This window comes from Crocodylus porosus, unplaced genomic scaffold, assembly GCF_001723895.1.
Source record: "Crocodylus porosus isolate Cpor-Errol unplaced genomic scaffold, CroPor_comp1, whole genome shotgun sequence".
Classification (NCBI taxonomy): domain Eukaryota; kingdom Metazoa; phylum Chordata; order Crocodylia; family Crocodylidae; genus Crocodylus; species Crocodylus porosus.
Genome location: NW_017728943.1, coordinates 86,259,236 through 86,276,426, shown reverse-complemented (window position 1 = coordinate 86,276,426; position 17,191 = coordinate 86,259,236).

Below are 17,191 nucleotides of genomic sequence, written 5' to 3'. Positions count from 1 at the left end.
AAGCACCTACATTGAACACCTTCAAGAGTAAATTGGATGCTTATCTTGCTGGGATCCTATGACCCCAGCTGACTTCCTGCCCTTTGGGCAAGGGGCTGGACTCGATGATCTCTCGAGGTCCCTTCCAAACCTGATGTCTATGAAATCTATGAAATCTTCAACAACCTGTACCTGGTTCAGGACCGGAGCTAGCATGCCAGGAGGTGCTGTCTTTCACCAGCCTATCCCTGGACCAGGAGAAGGTGATTGACAGAGTGGATCATGGGTATCTCACAGGCATGCTGTGGGCCTTCAGCTTTGGGCCCCACTTCATGTGGGCTCTCCGGATGCTGTACACATTTGCAGAGTGTTTGGTTAATATCAACTGGACCCTGACAGAGCCCATCCCATTCAGGATAAGGGTGTGTCAAGTCTACCAACTGTTAGGCCAGCTGTACATCTTGGCCCTGGAGCCCTTCCTCATTCTCTTGTGGACGTTGGTGCTCTGGGAACCAGAGCAGTGGCTGGATGCTAACAATGTACTGCTTGTTATCTAGGACTTGGGCAACCTGGCACCAGTGGAGGCCTGCCATGCATTGAACTTGGCAGCCTCATCTACCAAGGTCAACTGGATCAAGAGCTTTGGCCTGGCAGTGGGTGACAGGTGGCAGGTGGGCTCACTCCCACCCATTCTCCATGGGATCCACTGGAGCTCGGGCTTGCTGTTCTACTTGGGGGTCTACTTGTCCTCCACCGACCCCTTTCCGCTGAAGAACTAGTATCAGCTGGAGGCAAAGGTGGTGGAGCAGCTCTGGGCATGGGCAGGGATCATGAGATGTCCCTCCCTGGGTGGGAGAATGCTGGTGCTGAACCAGCTGATCCTGTCTTTGCTTTGGCAATGCTGACACACTCTGCCTGTGCTCCCTGAGGTTCTGGCAGGGCTCCAGAGTTGGGTACTGGAGTTTTTCTGGCCATCATGGCACTGGGTCACTGTAGAGGCCCTGAGCCACCCCTTGTGGGAGGGCAGCCCGAGTGTCTCTCTAGAGGTCCAAACTTCCATGTCTGCTTGTGCACAGTCCTGTCACATGCACCATGCTGTGTTTTTTCCTGGGACTATTTTTTCTACTGGCATTTCTTGGTAGCACATTTTAATATTCCCCATGCATACTTTGTGGCACCAAAAAACACACACCCCTGCTCATCTGGATGCAGCCTCTGAATACTTTGCAACAAAAAAAAATTGTTTTACTTACAGGACCTTTCTAATGAAAAACAAACAAACAAAACAAGTTAAATTTAAGAGCTGGCATGTTCTGAGGGGTGCCTTTACTCTATTGAGGGGTACCTCAAATTTAAAGAGGGTGAGAACTACCAGGCTAGAGAAAGATTGGAACTGACTACCCCAATTGGGAGGTTCAGAGAATCAAAGAAGTAGGGTGGGAAGGGACCTTGCAGATCTTCAAGCCCAACCCCCCGCCTGGGTGGGAGAAAAAGACTGGACTCAAATGAGTCCAGCCACGTAGTCATCAAGCCTCTTCTTAAAGATCCCCAGGGTAGGAGCCAGCACCACTTCCCTAGGAAGTTGGTTCCAACTCCTAGCCACCTTAACTGTGAAGTAGTTCTTGCAGATGTCTAATCTAAATCTACTCTCTAATAACTTGTGTCCATTGTTCCTTGTCATACCAGGGGGCGCTAGGGGAAACAGTGTCTCTCCCAGACCCTTCTGGTCCCCCCTAGTGAGTTTATAGATAGTCACCTGGTCACTGTGTAGTTAACACAGTGGGTCCCAGGTCTTACTTGGGGCCTTATGGAGTTATATTAGTAGTAATAGTAGTAAAAATAATAAACTCACTGGGCACACTTACATGGGACGCTAACTTCACAGGAGCCTATAACACATCACAATAGCGTGCCAGGCAAAAACTGTGCTAATATGCTACTGTGTGGTAGTATTAGGTGACTGCACAGTAAGTACCACTAAACAGTTGTGCACTGGCACTACTGTGCGGTATTATGTGTTACTGTGCATTGATTTAATACTTGGTTAACTACATACTAAACTTAAAGTGCAGTAACTACTACACATTAATGAACACATAGATGCACCCATTGTGATTAATAATGTTAATAACGACAATGATAATAATGACAGTGATAACAGTTGTGTCAATACTGTGACTGTAGTAACAGTCTTTAACCTGGCAGAAAATCTTTCCTCTTCTACCATATATTATTCTGCTTTCCAGCTTTTCTTTCCTATTCCCTGTTTTCCAGCAGCTTTTTAGTCCTTTAAATCTTTTCCAATTAGCTATTTTTGTTACTGGGTAGTAGTCATACAGTAGCTCTCCAAATTCAGTGAGTTCATCTTTATTTGATTCCAACTTGTAATGCAACACACTTTTCAGCTTTCTCAAGAATGTTTTTGCTGCCTGGCTTTTCACATTTCCTTGTGATGTTTCCTGGTGTAACAATTAACGTGGTAGGCTGCAGGATGCTGTGACTCACAAAATTATTTTTTTTCCTGAAGAAGGGGTTCCATATCCTTCAGTTTCTCTCTTCTTTGTCTGGTTACATCTCTGAAGGTTCTTACAGCTGGTTGATACTTTCCCCATGATTGATTGTTTATTCTTTGACATTTGTATCACTGTTTTCAAAATGAAGCTCTTACTTGTGAGTGTCAGAACTTTTGCCTTGAGATCCTGGATGGCTTAACTAACTGTGGGTGTTGGCACTAAATATCTGTGGATACACCCAGTTTTTTAATGTCTAAGCTAATCTAAATTTAGCATGGGTTACAGCATTTTTAATATAAAAACCTAGGGCAGAGATTCCAAATATTCTTTCCCTATTCCTGTGCCAAAATTCAGCGATTAATCCTCCAAGTGCTTTAAACATTTCCAGTGTTATTTTTTATTGCTTTTATTTTATGAGGTGCTTTTCATTAACTATTATTTTATCTTTTCTATATGAAATTTTAAACTTAGATAATGTTCTCCTGAGGTAGGCTTGGTCGGTGTGGGCTTCATGTCTGTCATTACACCCTTAGTAATGATTACTGCCTCCAGGAGTTTCCTCTATAAGTTCTAAACAAGTGTTTGTCTTGCATTAAATTCTGCTGCCCTACTCTGTTTTTAGAAGTGGCAGCCATTTTGTCTAGCTCACTGTTCTTCTCCAATTCAAATGTGCTGGCCTTTTTTTTAACGCTTTGAAGCTGCCCCAACAGTTAAGATGCAAGGTATAATGCAGCTCTCTCCTTTATTTTCACCTTACATAGTATCTTCTTTCTTTTAGTTTGCTCCTATATTTAGATTCTATCATGCTCTTGATATGTTGTGAGTTCAGCAACAACACTCTGGACACTCCTGTGTTGAACTAACAGTTATTTATTATTATAACTTTCTGGAATGATATCCAGGGTGGACCTTAACGGTTGCCCTAGTATGTATGCAAGACTTATACTTGTTCTGTCTCTAACCTTGACCCAGCCCAATCCTGATGAGTGAGAGGAACCAAGAATATGTTCCCTGGCTCCTCATGGCAGGGAAAATGGAGTCCCCCATGCTGCAAAACTGATGCAAACAAACTGAACCCTGGAGTGCTGAAAATGAGGGCATAAAGGGACAGTGCTTAAAGGGACAGTGCAAGAGCAGTGCAAGGAAAGGAGAAAATAAGGCACATCCCTTCCCCTTAGATGGAATAACCAAGCATTTTGGAGGGCTCCATTTCCATTGTGATCTTTCCGTAGAGCGTGACTCAGATGATGGCTCTGTGTTGCTTACAATTTTAGACTGAACCCACGGTAGGCCTATCCCATAGTTCTGAGCAAACATAGTCTCTTGTGTAATGAAAAGATGTAAGGTACCAAATGCCAATGCAGAGTCCAACTCATTTTCTTTCCCGAACTGCATGTCTCTCACAAGGTCCGGGTTAACACGGTCAAGGCATGTCTTGAGATGACAACCCATAAGAAGCTCTGATGGGCTGGACCCTGCTGTAGGGAAACGAATTACATGTTGAGCAAACAGAAATCTGGTCAGTTTGGTAGGTGAGTCTCCTGTAACAATCCTTTTCAGTGCATCTTTTGTGATCTGCAGCATTCGCTCAGTTTGCCCATTGTCCTGTGGCCTGTGAGGTTCAATGGTAACAGTTCGAATGAGGCTGTGCCTGGCAAAGCCTTGGAACTCTGCTAAAGTGAATGCACTGCTGTTATCAGAAACAATAGTGTTGGGCACCCCATGGGTTGTGAACAGCTGATAGAGAGCTGTTATAGTGGCAGTTGATGTAAGTGTTGAGACAGTAATCACTTCAAGCCATTTTGAATATGAGTCAACCACAATTAAGAAGTTTTTACCTTGGAAAGGGCCAGCAAAATCAATGTGTGACCAGGGTTCCTTTGTCATTTCCCAGAAGAATACTGGTGCCTTTGGTGAATTATGCTGGGTTGCTTGACAAATACTGCACTCCCTTACAACCCTCTCTATAATCTCTAGCCAGAGCTTTGATCCTCACAATGTCTGGGTGTGCTGCATGCAGTGTTGTCAGTATGATTTGATATCCTGCTTCTAGGATCATGGCACAATTTCCCCACAAGAGACACCCCTTTTGGGCAGACAGCTTATGCTGCCATAATGAAAATGGTCTGAATTTCTCATGCAATTTGTCTGCAGGCTATCCCCTCCACACCCAATTGAGAACATAGGCAAGGATAGGGTGTTTTGCAGTCATCTTTGCTATCTGATCAGCCTGCAGAGGGGCTTCTGGCATGGGTTCCAGCATTCTGACTTCTGCTGGTGAGGAATACCACAATCAGGTATTTTTAGTGGTAGGTGGCTCAATGCATCAGCATTTGCAATCTTTTTCCAGGTCTGTACATGAGTGTATAGTCATATGCATTTAGCATGATGCTCCAACATTGCATACGAGGAGACAGAATAGGAGGAGCTAGTTTGTCCATAGTAAAATTTCCAAGAAGGGGTTTGTGGTCCCTTCAGATTTTGAATTTGTGGCCATAAACATAACTGTCATTTTTTTTTTTTTACTCCTGAAATGATTGCCAATGCTTCTTTATTGATCCATGTGTAGTTCCTCTAAGTTGAAGTCATTGTTCTGGATTAAAAAGCAATGGGTGCATCCATGCTGTCATGCAATGTGTAACTGAGGACAGCACCAACACCAAACAGCAAGACATCACAAGTAATGGACAACAGTTTCTTCTCATCATAGTGAACAAGGACAGAGTCTGATGTCAGCAACTTCTTGACACCCTGGAAAGCTTATTTGCTCTGTTATGTCCACTTTCACTGAGCTCCTTCATCCAATAAATCATGAAGGTGCTCTGCTATGGTCTTTCAAGAAGATGTGAAAAAAACTGAGAAATCCTAGGAATGTTTGAAGATCCTGTCTGCATCTTTGGTATAGGAGCATCATGTATTGCTTTTACCTTGTCTTCAACTGGGCGAATGCCAAAAGCATCAATTTGATATCCCAGAAAGTTGATACTGGAAACTCCCAGTTGACATTTCTCTCATTATTATTCTGATACCTGCTTTATCAAATTTCTATAAAACTTCTCTGGGTCTCTCAGTGAGTTTCTCTTGAGATGGTCCCATGATCAACACGTCATCAAAGTAAGGAACAACCCCAGGAATTCCGGCTAGCATTTTCTCCAGGAAACACTGGAAAATTCCTGGTGCCACAGAAATTCAAAACTGGAGGTGCATGACACAGCACACTCTCTGGTGTGTAATTATTGTTTGGGCCCAAGCAGCCTTGTTGTCCATTATCAATTGCTGACAGGCTTAAGCATGGTCAAGCTTAGCAAAAATCTTCCCTCCTGCAAGAACAGACAGTAACTGGTTAATGGCAGGCACTGGGTTCAGGTCCTGCTTAAGTGTTTTATTAACTGCACTTGTAATCCCCACAGATATGAACACTGCTATTAGGTTTTAAAACAGGAACAATTGGTGTGGCCCAGCTTGTATGTACGACTGGCTCGAGAAACCAATGCATGGTAAGATGATCTAATTCTTCATCATTTTTTGGCTGTAGTGCAAAAGGTGCATTTCAACCCTTCATACAGATAGGGGCTATCGCAGGATCCATTTGGAATATCACAAGTGGACCTAAGATCCTAATTCCTTGGAGAATTTCCTGGGGAAACTACCTTGCAAGTTTTTCCAGAACTTTTGTGCAGAGACTATACCTTCAATACTGATTCCCAATGGTGAGAGCCAATTTTTTCCTAGAAAGCTTTTGCAGAAACCCTTAGTGACAATGGGGGGTAGATGTTGTCTAACAGATCGATACTAGACATTAGGGCTGTGCAAAGCTTTGGCCCCTAATTAAATTCGACAAAGATTTGGTCTGATTTGGTGGCTGAATCTCTGAATCTGAATCAAATTACAGGACCCTTTAAGCTCTCCGAATTGAATCGAAACCCACCAAATCATTTGAAGAGATTCAGAAAGATTTGGAGATTTGGACATAGACACAGCTTTAAATGTTTTTTCTACATACCTTTAGTTAGCAGGCAGCTCATGAATGCTGCAATGCTAGGGTGCATGGAGCGTCCCACAGAAACATGGGGAGGGGCTCCCTCGTGTGCTCAGCAGCAGACCCGAAAGTGGAACAAAAGCACCTCCAGTCCACTACCAGATCTGCTGGAGAGCGCATGGGGGGGCATGCCTCCCTGGCTCAGCAACTGGTGTCTCCTGTGTTGGGGGGCACCTGGGGTCCCCCCCATGACTGATCACCAAGCTAGAGGGTCCCATGGAGGGGGCCCGTCATGCTCTCTGGTGGACCCAGTAGTGGACCAGAAGTACTTCCAGTCCACTTCCAGATTCACTGCTGAGATGTGGGGAGCCTCCCACGCTCCTGTGGGACATTCCATCAGCCCCAGTATTGCAGCATTCATGAGCTGTGCTGGTACCTTGAGGTATGTAGAAAAAACAGTTAAAGCTGTGTCTATGTCTGAATCACTGATTCTCTGAATCAGCATTGAATCTTCAGATCTGGATTCAGCTGAATCGAATTAGGGACAGTGATCCAAATCATTAATCAAATCACTGTCCCTGATTCGGACTGAATTTGAATCAAATAGGGCCCACTTCACACACCCCTACTAGACATCTACACTGCAGCTACCCAAAGTTTCCACAATCTGTCTATTGTAATCACACAGGTGACACTCAGGTTTCAATAATTTGGGGAGAGAGTGCTGAAACAACTGGAATAATTTGTTCTAATCTATGAGGAATACTGCTGACCCCAAGTTCACTTCCATTTTGCACTTCTCTCTATTTATAACTACAGTTGCAATGATCTCAAAACCTTTATTTCTAATAACACCAACATTTTGAATCAAAAATAGTTTTTGTACCTCATGTTTGGGGGAGGACTCTAACCTGTGAGTTGTTTGGGAGTTAATATATTTGCTGCAGTCTTTTTGTCTCCCAGAACTGGCTTTTGAGTGGCAAACCCTCTCTATGTGGCCCTTCTTCTTGCAGGCATGACACTGCATTACTAAACCTGTACTCCCTTTGTCTATATTGGCCACTACAACTCAAAAATGTCTGTGGATTAATTGGCTTACACAGTTCTGTTAGTGAGGGTAGAATCCACTGAATTTCCTGGTAATGAGTCTCGATCTTTCTGGAGCATGTGAACATTGCTGGAAAACACTTGGCGAATTTCTCTCACGTTATGGGATGCTGCCTCAGCTGCCCAGGCTTTTTCTTGTGCAGTAGCCAAGGTCAAATTTGGTTCAGAGAGCAGGCAACATTGGACTGCTTCAATCTTGAGCCCCACAGATAAGACAGTCATAAAGCAGGCCATCCAGGAGATCACCAAAATCACAAAATTCTGAAATGCCATGGAGGTCAGCCAGGTAATCTGCTATGCCTTTAGTGACCTTTTGGTCCCATTTAAAAAAAAAAAAATCTCTGCAAGGTAACAGATGGCCTTGGGCAAAAATGTGCCTTTAACAGAGCAATTAGAGCATAAGACTTAGTGTTTGGTAAAGCAGGTGCTGCGAGGGAACAAACAACGGCAAATGTTTTGGCACCACAGACTGTCAGGAGGATCACATGCTTTTGTTCTGGGTTTTCCACTTTGTTGGCTTCCAAGTAATAGGATAGCCTTTCAACGTAAGAGTCCCAAGAAGCTAGCTGACTTGCATCAAATTCTTCTATATCACCCAGTGTAGCCATCTTAACTAAAATCAGCTAATAGAGCGGAAAAAGAAGAAAAAAAAACTGCCCTCCAATCACAAACCACAGCCTGGTCTCAGAATGTTGTTCTCACAATCTAGAGGTGTCTTCAGCAAGCACCCCATCCATATTTCCAGACAATATGTTATGCGTTCAGCAACAGCACTCTGAACACTCCTTTGTTGAACTAACAGTTACTTATTAATATAACTCTCAAGAATCATATCCAGGGTGGACCTTAACAGTTGCCCCAGTATGTATTCAAGACTTATACGTGCTCTGTCCCTGACTTTTAGGGCTGTGTGAAGCTTCAGTCCCTGATTCAATTCATCAGAAATTCAGCCTGATTCAGCACCTGAATCTTCAAATCCAAATTGAATCAGGAGACCCTTTAATCTCTCCAAATCAAATCAGAACCCTCCAAATTGATTCAGAGAGATTCAAAGAGATTCAATGATTTGGACATAGACACAGCTTTAAATGTTTTTTCTACATACCTCAAGGTACCAGGTAGCTCATGAATGTTGAGATAGTGGGACAGATGGAGTGTCCCATGGGAGTGATAGGGAGTCCCCAGCCCACTCGGCGGTGGACCCAGAAGTGGACCAGGAGCACATGGGGGATCCTCCCTGCCCACCACCCACCTTAGTAACTGGTGCCTCCTGGGTCTAGGGTGCTCCGGAGTCCCCCCATGGCTGATCTCCAAGCTCAGGGAATGTGAGGGGTCCTCCGCATGCTTGGTGGTGGACCCAGAACTAGACCAGAAGTACTTCCGCTCCACTTCCAGGTCCACCACAGAGCACATGGGGGGGAGGGGGGAAACACTCCTGTGGGACGCTCCATCTGCCCCACCTTCACAGTGTTCATGAGCTGCACCTGGTACCTTGAGGTATGTAGAAAAAAACATTTAAAGCTGTGTCTATGGCCGAATCACTGATTCTCCTAATCAGCATCGAATCTTCAGATTCAGCTGAATAAAATTGGGAAAGTGATCTGAATCAACAAATTGAATCACTGTCCCCTGAACTGGGCTAAATCCAAATCTGAATTGAACATGGCCCTCTTCACACACCCTTACTGATTTTGACCCAGCCCAGCACTGGTGAGTGACAGGAACCAAGAATATATCCCCTGGTTCCTTGTGGCAGGGAAAACAGAGTCCTCAGTTTTGCAAAACTGCTGCAAAACAAAGTGAACCCTGCAGTGATGAAAATGAGGGCTTGGCCTTAAAGGGACAGTGGAAGGGAAATACAATAAGACACAACAGCTCTGTCCACATTGCTTCCCTCTGTTATGATCCCCTCATATTCTACCATTCCTTGTGATTTGTTGAATTCAATCAAATTCTTAATTACCATCAGGTCTACAAACTAAAAATCTTTTTTCCAATCACTGCACTAAGAACAAAAATGCAGACATGGGCAGATCCAAGACTTTGTAAAGGGGGTGTAGAAGCAGCAACTGGTGCTGCAGGGGTAGCTGCTTCCCTGCTCCTTACTGCACACCTCACCACCCCTCACCAAAGGTGGTTTACTGGGTGTATTTGGGATGCACTCACCACGGTTCTGCTGCTTTCAGTGTCTTGCACTCAGGGCTGGATCTAGAGGGTAAGGACGGAAGTTACACATAAACCACTTGAAATGATCAGAAACTGGTTTAAACCTGTAACAAAACAGAATCTCAGTGCACATGGTCATTTCAAAATGCCTGAAACTGATTTAAGATAAACCTGGTTGAATGTAATATCAGATGTAACTGACTTGGGTCAAGCCAGTTTATGAAACTTCTGTCCCAGAGCCCTTCCTGGTTCAAGTTAAATCATAGTGCCCCAGCATGATTTCCAGCCCTGGGCTGCGCTGTGCTGTCTGCTTCAGAAAGTAGAGATGACCATGCCCCTCTGCTCCCTAGCTGGAACAGTGAGGGGTGACTGACAAAGGCAGGGAGGGGAGCCTGGCTAGGGATGCAGTCCAGTCTACAGGGAGAACTGCCCCCTCAGCAAACCTCATCTGGGGGCTGGGGTTGAGGAGTGGGGGTTAAATACCCCTTCCCCAACTCAAAATTACTGCTGACTGCAACTGTGGACTACAAATCCTAGAATCACCTAGAAACAGGAAGAGGAAGTAATGGGCAAACCTGAAGAGTGTTGTTGCTGTAATTCTGGACTGCAAATCCCAGAGACCTGGGGGAGGCACAGGAAGAGGAATTGAACACACAGCCACAAAGCTGTGCTGTAGCACCAACCAGCTTCTGGCCTAAGCCACTGCAAGACTGAATTGATTCATCCTTGGGATTTTTGACTCTGTACTTAGCCAGAGGGAGTGCAGTGGTCACCCGCCCCACCCCCCCTTCAGACCACACTGCAGGAACAGCAGCCAGGGACCTTTTTAAGTCACTGAATCAGGTAAGAATTCCACCCACCTTGAAACCCTGTCCCTTTCTGTCTTTTCCCAGCAGCATTTCCATTCTACCTTCATTTCCCACCTCCCCTGTCCATTACTGCTGCTCTCTGTTTGGTGTGGGGATGAGCAGAGCTCCAAAACTGCTTTGCCCTGTTCCTTACAGTCTGCATGAGGAGCAAGGCTCATTGAGGGGCAGCAGTAGTGACAGCAGAACAAACATGCCATTGAGTGCAAAGAGGAAAGAAAGGGGAAAGGGAATTCTTACCTGATTTGAGGACTTAAAAAGCTCCCTGGCTGCTGTTCCTGCAATGTGGTCTGAAAGTGGGGTGTGATCATACCACTGTACTCCCTCTAGATCCAGCCCTGAGTGCAGAAGACTCTGAAAGCAGCAGAACCGTGGTGAGTGCATCCCAAATACATCCTCTAAATCATCTCTGGGGAGGTCATTCAGTAGCAGCCAAGCAAATCAAGCAAGCTCATTCAGAGATACTTTATAGCAGAGCAGAGGAACAGGTATGTAACCATTGCTCTAGACATGCAGTAAGCAACACCTTTCCCTGTACGTATGGGAGGGGCAGAGCAAGTCAGTAGCCCAGGGTAGCTCTATGGTACCAGAAGAACCCAAGACCTACCAAAAACATGTAGCACAATTAGTGAGGCTGTACACTATGTATAGATGTTAGTCATAAGATATGTTGCATGTTTATTTTTGCTTTATTTTCTAATGTACTTTAAATGATAAATGCACAAGGTGTTAAATGGATACCATTAAATGCCTAGTGTATGCAGTCCGGGTGGATTAAGATTTTATTTTTAAAGCATTAATCTTTTTAGTTTACAACTTTTTACTTTTTTTCCCAACAGAGAGAGCTTGCTTCTCATTTACACTGCTGTGTAAACTGTGTAAGGCAGCCTTCAGATAAATGAAGATCGAGCTTAAAGATGTAGTATTTCATGAAGGCTGCCTTTGATTGGTTTAGATCCATTGTCTTTAATGAAGCCATGCTGACCAGTGCCAACTGAAAATTTGGCACATATTTGGTATTATATCATGGATGAACTTCAGGAAAACATCCAAACTTTTGAGATCTTATCTGAACCTAAATCAAACCTCCAAGCCTTTTGAAGTTTTCTTAGCACTATCTTAATTTGCTAAAACTGCAAACTCTTTCTGAATTCTGGAAATCTAATGCTAATTTCATGGAACTTAGAAAAGAGCTGGGGTGGGGGGAGCTATGGAAGCTGTAGCAATGTCTGGGAAATGTAGCATAGTACTGATATTTTTCTGACTCCAAGGCATAGATCTAAATTTTTAGAGACTAAAATATTCCAGGGAGTCCAATGAGAAAGAAAAGCAATGAAAATATTTGTTGCAAATATATACTGAACACATAAACATCAAAGCAAACATAACAAGGACTGAATACAAAGCAGCAACTATTTTTAAGGAGTAAGGAAGCATATAGTTCTTTCCAAGAGCAGAAATATTCACTCTGGAATTCCCCTACCAAAATAACCCAGTTTACATATCACACACTGCTATGTAACTTGACATATTGTTCTGCATATGTTGTGGCATAATACAAATAAACTCTACCTTGCAAAATCTCTGCAGATGTATGTATGCAGCATGCATTAAATAATTGCCTATTATATATTGAATGCCTATATACCTAACTAATTTTAACAATGTATTTTCTCTATGCTTTTTTTTAAAGAACCCCTTTCAACAGCCCTTTTAAAGCATGGCAGAACTTTGCTTTCTGCTGTAACTAGTAGAGCAACTAGGAATAATCAACTCATTCTCTCATTCCCTTTTTCCTGCTGTTCTGTGTGCGCAGAGCAAACATTCCCTTTAAGGCCATACTCGTCCCTTGGGATATTCATCATTCATAATGTGCCTTTTTAGTATGTGCTAAGCCACAATAGGACAGCTTTTTCCCCAGTATATGACTATGGCACAACATCAAGTATAACACTTTTGTAATATGCTGAACAGTTTTAAAGACAAACAATTATTTCCAATGTTTGCTTATATATCCAGTGCAGTGGGACATTCTATTGGTCATTGATTTTAATCGTTAGTTTAATTTGTTTGCCTATTATTTTTTCCAGTGGTAATATAGCTGATGATTTTTACAATGCATATCTTTAAAATGTTTTGTCTGCTTTGGACTTGCATATGGCTGTCCAAAAAAGAGTAAGTAAAAGTACAACCTCAAGTCACCCAAGGAGAAAGTGGGAACCTCTCCACTTTGCCATATGATCAGAGTTAAGCTAGAGGTCAGATCAGATCATTAGAAATATCCAGTTCAATGCTCTCCCTACATAGAATCCACTTTTGTCACTGTACTGCACTAAGCTATGAAAGTCAATAGCACTGTCCCAGCCATTCTGTGGCCTTCCCAGCATCTCCACAGTAGCATATATTTCAACAGTGCTTCATCTGTCCCAAATGCACCCGGACTCATGAGGAGGGCAATGAAGAATAGCCTTCCTTTTGCAGCTCCTGAAGCAGAGGAATTTCCTTTTCGAACCCCTTTTGTACTGTTTATTCCATTGTACCCAATGCGCAGGGAATACAGAAGGAAGTGTGTCACCATGTCAACCTGAAACACAGCCTTTTTCATGTCAATATTTGCATATCCGAAGGCCGACAGGAGGAATCAAATGTTCAGTTTTTACTATATACATTTTGACCCAAATTCTGACATCCTTAAGACAGCTTCTGCACTAGTGTAAAACTCTATTGATTTCCATGGAGCTAAAGTCAAAGTACTTTCATTAGTATAGTCAAGAGGAGAACTGAGGAAACCCAACAAAAATTTGGCTAAGCAAGGGTCAGGCAACCAGGCATCGGCTTCTAGAAATAGTGATCAAGGACCTAAAACTAGCAACTAAATCTACCATTTCCTTCTCCTTTATCCTCACAAGAAAGAATAACTTAATTTACCATTCAACCCATTTCCTCCTTGTTTCTAACTATAGCTTTCTTTTCAGTGCTTCCCTGCATGTGAAACTGCTCTCTGGCCAGCCCCCACATCCTCACGGTAACACAATAAATTGTTGTGTGGCAGATCCAAGTTAAAACCGATTTCCACTTGGCCCCATCTTGAAGAGGTGGCTGGAAGCACTGCTCGGATTCTTATTCTCCCCAGGAGGATGTTGCAGGAGCACAGGCCTGCTGTTGGAGAAAAAGTGACATATTTTAGGAGACAAGAGTGATCTGTATTGTGATGTGGAGAGAATTACAGATGGAAGGTTGCAGCCATGAAGTTTTAAAGATGAAACTGCAGCTGGCGAGCTTGACAAGGAGAGCTGAGTGAATCACCAAAAAGTTTCAATAGCTGTTTAAATTTTGATAAGAAGAATAGTTTTAAAAGGGCTTGACACTGCAGATTTTCAACCGACACCATAAAGTTCATGAAACCTATTTGCTTGGAATGAAGTATGATTGTGCTGAAATGTAACATTTTCCTCCTTGTATAACATGATAATGCTCATGAGCAAGAGAACTTGCAAAATAATTTTCTCAGCTATAATTGGAAGTCAAGCAATTAGAGGAAAATAGTTGTATTAAGAAAACATGAACTTCTCTAAAACTTTAGTTGAAAAATGATTGTATCATTAAAATTTTGTTACTGGAGGAGTGATCAGCAGACCCTGGAAAAGCTTTGCTGGGTTATGGCTCAGCAGACCCTGGAAAATTTTCAGCACAAATTATGCCAGAAATATCACATGGAAGAAAATCCTTCCCCTTTTCTTCACTTCCCCATCTATAGGGAGCAGTAATTACAGGCTTCTTATTGAGTAATATTATAGAGACACCTACTTGCCCTGCTGTACTTAGAGGCTTGTCAATGCTTCCATTATAAATCTCTTTTTTTAGGGGTTCATGTGACTAAAATTTTACTCTGGACTAAACTTGGCATAAGATCATAGCACAAAAACATGTTTTTTTCCTCAGAATTAGTTTTTCTTAAAATGTGATCACTGAGAAATTATGGTAGCTCTAAAATTAAAAGAAAAACAATTTCAAAACAGTCTTTATACTTTCTATTTGCTTTTATTCATATACTGTAAAAAGAAATAAAATTAAGAAAATTAACAAATACATTAAAATTCCAGGTCTGTTTCAAAACTTAAAGCGCAAAGATATTCAAAGTTAAAGTTGAAATTCTACCTTTGACTTTACATTGCAATGGTCTCTAAACAGTGGGTGATCTGTCATTCCATATGGACTGGCTACAAAGGTGCGAGTTAGGTATGGAGTTACAGTCTTAACTCTGAATTTCCTTACCTTGGTGGGTTTAAGACAGATGCTTAATGCTTTTTGAATGTAGTGGTTTATATACTTTTACTTTGAATGTAGTTTTTGGATATCATACTCAGAGCTGAAGTAGGAAAATGAAAGTATGTTGTCATTTCCCATTGCTCCTTCAAAAGAGGGTTTTTATTTGCTGTTCTGGATTAGTGTTTCTTTGTTTCCCCTTTTAGTCAAATCCTATGAACAGCCTTATTAATATACACATGAACTTTCTTTCTCTACCAATGAACACATAGGCTATCTATTACACTGTTTTCCTGCAACGGGAAGTTTAAAAAACTTGTCACTGATACTGCTTTGTTGTATTTGTGTTTTCTCTACTGTGTTTCATTGCAATTTTGAAAATCAGGTTAAAGATATTTGGAAGGCAGGGTAGAGAAAATAATTTTTTAACTGTTGGCACACAGAGAATAATTTTATAAGTGTTTTCAAAACAAACCATATTTTGCTGAATCAATGCCCTTCACCTATATGATAACACTATCATTAAAGTGCTAAGCTTAAGCCACTGGTAAAGTTTTGCTGGCTGGAAAACTATTTTTATGTTCTTAATTACCTGCCTTCCTAATTTTGTTGAAAGGTGTGTGCATGTATCGAGAAGTGTTAATGTTATCCACAAAAGCCAGTAAATGATTTCAATCCTTTATTTTTCAGTTCCTATTGGCTTCTCAGAGCAGACTGAAAATCTACTAAAGTTAGGTACTTTGACAGAGAGCAGTCATGGTCAAACCTATTTGATTTAAAAAAGAAAAAAACATTACTTCTATAAAGATTTTCTTGAAGGAAGTTCTTTAAAGGTCTGATCCAAAGCTCACTGAAATTTATGGGAGTCTTGGCTCAGGGCCTAAGAGCATAAATAGCACAAAATAAGGTCTCAGTTCTTCCAAAGCTTATGCATATACTTAACTTCAAGTATGCAAGCCATCCAATTAAAGTCATTAAGACCACTCAGGCCTTAAAATGAACCCCCTTCAGCCCCCATTACAGGTCTTTGCCGGATCTGATTCTTTATGTCTTCCATTACTTTTCTTTGGGTTGCCTTGTTCTGGCTGTGTTGTTTACGCTAATCAGTACCGATGTCTTGTTGAAACACCTACTAACCTTGTAGAAGTTTTGTCACAATTTCAGCTGCAGGTACTTTAGGACTTTTTATCATCTCTCCCTTTTTTCAGCTGCTCATTATTTTCTAAAAAAATCTTCCTTCTGGGCTCCGATTTTCCAGCTGCTCCTCAGTCCAGAGAGTAAATATTTTTAGAACATTTGAGTAAAAACCCTTTAACCACTTTTACATCACTGACAAGGGGCCTCATCCAAAGCTTGCTGAAGCCAATGGAAAGAGTCTCATTGACCTCAGTGGCTTTGGATCAGGTGCAAGCTATATTGAATACAGGCTCTTTTCCATAGACTGTATAAACACTGCGGCTGGTTGCCAGCAAAGACTTTTTCTACTGTGGAATTTATAATCTCCACAGGAAGAAGCCTTTCCTTCCATAGTAACTTTGTTTCCTTTATCTGGTTTTACACTATTATATGTTATAGTGGCAATAGTAATCTAAATTAATTTACCCTCAAGTATCTTTAGAAAATGAGCAAAACCAATTTGGGGTCAGTATTCTGTTTCAATGTATATGATATATTCATAGTATGTGATGCTAAAACAGGTGGTTGCCTATGAAACCTCATAACATTTTGAGCTAGTTAATCTCTTAGGTACCACCCTGCCCTACTTTCTGCCTGATTTTTGACAAACTTGGCTACTCGCTTTCTATCCATATAATGAAGCCATAGGTGTAAACTGACCCAGCTGCGGATACATGATGAAGTTTTTTAAATAAGTATTTGATATCTTTGTGACTACAGGCTGATTATTCTCAACCACAAATATAGTAAAAACACCAGGAATAAAAAAAAAATACAGATGTAGCTTGTTACGTGTCAGCTCCATGTTCTTGGGGAACCCTGACATAGGACACAGACTGTCTGACTCACAAAGAATCGCCATCCCCCACCCCCCGCCCAAACAGAAGCTGATTAAGATGCAGTGACAGACGCACCTAAAACCCTCCAGATAAGGGTGACAAAAGTGAAACAACTGCCCTAGGTCTCATTTGCATCTGAGATGGGAACAGATGACCATTCATTTACATGAGAGATGAAGAACAGAAAGCCTGAAGCAGAGCCTGCAGTGAATTCTGGGATCAGCAAAGCAGGGAAGCACGGCATGATGGGGAATCTGTGCTCCAAATGCTAATCAACCCCCACACCCAGCTCAGCATTTA